Source organism: Myotis lucifugus, unplaced genomic scaffold (assembly GCF_000147115.1).
Source record: "Myotis lucifugus unplaced genomic scaffold, Myoluc2.0 scaffold_0, whole genome shotgun sequence".
Classification (NCBI taxonomy): Eukaryota; Metazoa; Chordata; class Mammalia; order Chiroptera; family Vespertilionidae; genus Myotis; species Myotis lucifugus.
The window spans coordinates 1,348,394-1,354,573 of NW_005871048.1; positions in this window are offsets into that span (position 1 = coordinate 1,348,394).

The window sequence follows — 6,180 nt, forward strand, 5'->3', positions numbered from 1 at the left end:
GCAAAAAGAAAATAAAAGAAGAACAAGTCCAAATGGCCTTGGTGTCATATTTCTTATATATGCCCTCCGATACTAATTGATGTTGCACTTCGTTCATGTTCGTCTTCCTACGAATATCTCTTCACCTAGAATTATCGCTTTTTAGCTGATCCTCAATTATAGTACAAGAGGAACGAGGGTACACCACGTAACACACAGAATAATGATACTATACTCGCAGGGACCGCCCCTTCCCTTCATCATCATACATACCGGGGCAGCAAAAGTGCACGGGGCGTCGCCCAGGTGGGGCGGGGGAGGGAGGGTGCCCCGGATCCGTGCGCCCCGGGCGGGAGCGCACCCTGGCGCCCTGCCGCGCGCCGGCGGCCCAGCACCTACAGCGCCGGCTCCCGGCACCGCTGTCCCGCGGAGTCGGCTTCACCTGTGTGACCTGGCCACCTGAGGCCAGGGGTCCAGGCCAGGGGACACCGGACTGACTGCTTAGAGCACTCAGGACCCCAGCAGAGGCCATGCAACCTCTCCGGGGTCATGTCCCGGGCAGACCCAAAGCTCTGCAAGGGGTGGAACGGAAGCCAGCGGTGGAACGGACACCAGCGGTGCCTCACAACTGCACTTGTCCCCACCGGAGGGGCTTGCCTTGCAGACCGTCTGAAAAGCCCGGGACTTCAGATAACGAAGCCCCTTCTAGGAAGCTGCATGAACTGAACACAACACGGAGGTGGAACAGCCACAAAGGAAGCCCGTTGACCTAGTGTGAGCTCAGATGGGAGAGAATCCCAGAGAACTGACCAGAGCCCTGGGCAACCTCTGCCTGGTCAGCCGGAGCCAACCCGCTCCATCCAGAGGGTTCAGGTCACAAGCCAGGGGTCTACTTGGCTTTCAAGCTGGCGTGAGTTGTGTTTTCCTGTTATTTGTCACCGAAAGCATCCTGACAAATACGCACACCTGGACCCCGTTCTTCCTTGTGGAAAGGGAACTGAGGCAGCCTGATCTGAGGAAAAGACGCCCCGTCAGCTTAGTGCGAGCAGAAACCATGTCTGTATTGCTCACTCTGCTCTCCCCGCCGCCTGGAACGGCACCTGGCCTATAGGAGGCCCTCAGTGCACATCTGTTGAATGAGCCAGTGAGTGTACGGACTTGGTGGTGTTGGGAAATCGAACCCAATCCTGGCTCTGCCACTTCCGCTGTAGTGTGACTTCAGGCCTTCACTCCCCTTCAGCGCCTTGGCTTCCCATCTGTGAAGGGAGGCTGACTCAGAGCAAGCTGGGCTGCCCCGCACCGGCCTGCGGTCTCTGTGACAGGGCAGGCCCAGAGGGTGGGAAAGCACGGCTCAAACAGGGAAGTGGCAGGGGTGTCATTTGAAATGGCTCCCTTGGGGGACAAAGTTTTCTAAGCCTAAGAAGTGAAGCCACTTCTTGGGTGAGGGGAGTCTGGGGGTGGGAGAGTTCACTTGGAGTTCTGAGAACAACGCAAGAGCGTTCCGTTTCTTCCCGGAATCTGCCTTCCCCTGTGGTTCCCTGGGAAGAAGATGCTGTACTCCCTTCTTTTCCGCCTTCTCAGGTATCCAAGGAATGCAGCTGCACACCCAGGCTTCAGGGCAGGCTGACTCGGAGGAAAGAGGGCGGTCAGTCAGGGGTTGGTGCAATGTGCTGGGTCATCAGGGTTCTTTGACTTTCTGCTCCTTCCTCCTCACCGAACTGGCCTTACTGCCTCCGGTCACAAGAGGTGAGCCACGCTGCGGACATCTGGCTCAGGACCCGGTGGGCTGGCCCAGGCAGTGGGACGCCAGGGACAGAAGCGTTTCCCATAAGAGCCCAGCGTTTTTCCTTTTCTCTCAACGTGTGCTCACCCCTGAATATGGACCATGGGTCTCTCTCCCTGAGGTCAAGGGATTGCCACCCCCCCCCTCCGCCATCCGTGTGAGCAGGAGGGAAGAGGGGAGACACTGTACCTCCTTCCCCAGGCCACACATACATGTGAGGTGGCTGAAGCCTGGGAGGGCGGATGTCCTCCACGGCTGAGGCTCAGAACGCAGTCAGCATTCCACATCCCGGGTCCTGTTCTAGGGGCAGGCCTTCTGATAGGGCTGGCACCCTCTCGTGCACCCCTTGCCAAGCCACACAGTTTTATGTGGCAGTTCAGTTGAGAAACTCGGGTCTAAATGAAACCCCACAAGGTATCATAGGAGGGGTCTCCTCCTGTCAGTTTCAGCGACATCGCCCTGCTCCCGAGCTTGGGTGAACGGAACTGATCTTGGTCACTACTGTGCCTCCACTTCCTGCTCTCGCCCAGTAGGAAGCATGCTTATCAGGATGGCTGGGGCTCTGAGATGGTCATGGTTCCAACATAGGGGTCACTCCCCCTCTGGGCTTGAGTTTTGTCATCTTTAAAATGTGGCAACAGCCCTAGCTGGTTTGGCTAGGTGGATAGAGGGTCCTGGGTTAGATTCTGGTCAAGGGCACATGCCTCTCTCCCTCTCTGAAATCAATAAAAATATATTTAAAAAAAATGTGGCAACAGCCAGGCCATCGTGGCTCAGTGGTTGAGCATCAACCTATGAACCAGGAAGTCACAGCTCAATTCCTGGTCAGGGCACATGCCCAGGTTGTGGGCTCGATCCCAGTGTGGGGTGTGCAGGAGGCAGCCGATCAATGACAATGATTCTCTCTCATCATTGATGTTTCTATCTCTCTCTCCTCCCTTCCTCTCTGAAATATATATATATATATATTATAATATATATAATAATATAATATATATATATTAAAATGTGGCAACAACAGTTCCAACATTACAGCGTTGTTGTGAACAGTTAATGCCTAACGATTGTTTACCTCGGTGCCTGGCACAGTTAGCTATTCTTACAGTAATGCCCTAAGGGGTGGGTGAAGCACCCTTCCTCATGCATCCCTCAGGTGACTGACTCTACTTCAGTGGTTTTCAAAATTTTTTTGCTCAGGACCCAGTGATATATATTGCGACCAAGTACACACTTCTATGTATATCTGAAACGTTAAGTACTGTAAAACAATACTTACTTTTACTATGTGTAATAAAAAAATCTGTTGTTTTCTCGTCTTATTTATTTTTATTTTTTTACTTAGTGTTAGCTTTGATTACATTAACTGCTAGTATTACAAATCAATCCAAATGTGGTAAATCTAAGTACAGTGGGGACATTTCTCTTTCCAGGAACAACCCCTTTACACATCCTGGTACCATCCCCAGTGGAGGGCTCCCTCTTGTGTGGTCCTTAGCCTCTACGGATGTTCCCCTCTGGTGAGGGAGTGGAAGGAGAGGAATCTTGAGCTCTCTCCAGAGGCCAGTGGTGTCTTACCTTTGAAAGCTTTGGTGACACCTCAGGACCCACAGGATGTTTTCTGTTCTTTTCTGTCTGTCCCTCCAGATGTTTGTGCCTCCTGGTGTGTGTCCCTCTGGATCTACTTTCCACTCTTTTCCCCTCTGCTCTGGGCCTCAGCACGCTCACCTGTATAGACTGCATTCATGAGCTCCCTTGCCCTCTGACTTTCAATTTATTTTAACCAAGGGACGTCACCAGCATTGGGGATGGGAGGTGGACAATGCACTTGTCTTTGCATGTCAGTTTCACTGCTTCCCCTGTTGCGTTTATGGCATCCCTCAGTTGCCGGCCTGCTCTCTCTCTGCCCCACGCAGCTCACATCTGGCTCTGGAGAGACATTCAAGCATCCTCGCCCGTCTTCAGGGGAAAAGTCTGCTCCAGGGCAGTCTGCTGCGCCCTCAGAGCAGCCAGCCTACCACATCCTGATTTCATAGGCATGTGTCACATCACAGTCACTATGCTCAGCAAACACACAGAGGTCCGTATCTGAAAGACAATCTAATCTCTCAGCAGGTTTGAGAGGAGGGGTAGATAGTCCTTACTCTTCCCCCGTGGGCATGGGAGGAGGGCTGACACACTCTCCGACAGAATTCTTATTTCCAAACCAACCTTGAGATGAGTATTTGCTAAGGGTCACAATCTGGTTTTTGCCCCCACCTTTCAAGTCCTGAACAGGTGTTTTAATTTTATAAAATGCCAGTCATGTCCTAGTAAATTGATTTTTACAATCACTGCCGGGCTCTGATCCTCAATGTGACCGTACTTCCCTTCTCTGAACTGAACGAGCGTATTAGTTTCCCACTGCTGTTGTGGTAATGTGCTGTAAACAACACAGGCGGATTCTCTTACAGTTGTGGTCAGGGGTCCACAACCAGCCTCCGCGGGCAGGTGGCATTCCTCCTGGAGGCGACGAGGGAACTCGTTTCCTCCTTTCCCAGCTTATGGAGGCTTCCTGCATTCCTTGGGTCTGTGGCCTTGTGACACTCCAACCTACCGTTCCATCATCACTCCCCTCCTGCCTCCCTCCTATAAAGATCCTTGTGATAATGGTGGGCCCTCCTGGATCATCCAATATATTCTCCCCGTCACATCTTTAAGTTAATCCCATCAGAAAAGTTCACAGGTTTTGGGGATTAGGACATGGACATCTTTGGGGGCATTATTCTACCTACCACACTTTGCATAAATTATACACAATAACTTAGATAACATAGCTTATAATTCACATTTTGATCTGTACTGACTATCCCACATTGGGGTAGCTTTATTGCCTTCGCTACACTGCACGCCCCTGGGGGAACCCTGGGCCTTCCCATCATTGCCTCCAGAGTTGGGCACACATGGGAGGTAAACTACTCGTGATGACTGTTGGGCCAAACTGAAGAGTGATGCTTAATTAATCTGTGTTCTGAGGCTGACTCTGGTTTTCTAATACTATTCTGGAAAGAACTACTGAATTTTTTTTGGTTAGCAAAAGCCTTCATACATTGTTTCCTACCCTATGCTACTCTGTTATTAAGGGTCTCCATGCCTACTATAGGGCCAGTGCTAAGCCTGAAAGCAAACCCCACCTTTGCTATCTAATGGAATTACTAATACCGCATTACCATTTTACCGGTAGGGGGACTGGGGTTCAGGTATGTTAGCTATTGCTCAAGGTTACACAGGTTGGCAGAACGTTGACACCAAAGCCCAAAGCTTCAAATCAAAGGGCTTTGGTGTTCACCTAGGTCCCCTCCAGAGGGTAGTCATTGTGGACCCACGCCTGGCCTTGTTCTCGGAGGTCGGGTGAGAGGAGGAGCTTCCACAATCGCATAGACCCTGGCACTGCACTACAGCACAGAGGGTTTCTGGTTGCCATGCTTGGGATGGGTGGTCTTCCATGGGTGAGAAATGGCCTAAGTTACAAAAAAAGGAAAAAGACTACTCTGTGGCTATTAAGTTCTTGGTGGCAAAGTTCATAAATTTTGTTTTTTGTTGTTTTTTCTTTCATGCAACACATTGTTTCTCTAAAAACCTCTGGGCTCACTAGCCAAGTCATGTGATTTAATGAAGTGAAAAGAAATTAGCTAATTTGTAATTTTTGGCCTGCTTTTGTCTTTCCGCTATGACAATAACCTTGCTGATACGCTGGTGCAAACACATATGCACAAAGGAGCTCTGCCAGCAGGTCCAGAGGGAACACGGCAGCCAACAGGGAAGGGGCAGGCTCCCCGACCTGGCACGCCGGGTGCTTCTGGGTCCTCTCCTGGAGGGAAGCAACGCTCCCACGAGTCACCAAACGGGCAAAACAGCTCTTCTGAGACTATCATGACGTCCTCTGAGAAGCACTGTTACCAGGGCCCTAAAACTAAAGTTGTGTTTGAATCCCTGCTCTACTTCTCCTGGGCCAGTGAAGTCAAGAATATGGCCACAACTCAAGGCTACTCTATATTGATTTACTTTGTTATTCATTTATATTTACACCTCTCAAGATTCGCAGCCTTGGAATGTCAAACTTCATGTCTAATTATGATGAAAATAACTTAGCTTGGGAACAATAATCACTAAATCAAAATGATAACGTGTTCTTTCCTCTTCTACACGCCCTCGCATTATGCCCTCAGAGGTACACGATTACAGCAGTTCCTGCTGCGGGCATAGGGCACAGGGCCCAGAGCAGGCTCCCATTTGGGCGTGGCTGCTTAATGGTGGTGGGCATCTCTGTGCACCATGGGAACAGTCCACCTACTTTGCAAAAGCACTGCAATGCTAAAAGATAGCATGTAGTAAGTGGTTCTTTTGGTTGAAGAAAAACCATTTGTATTCAATTTAAGAAA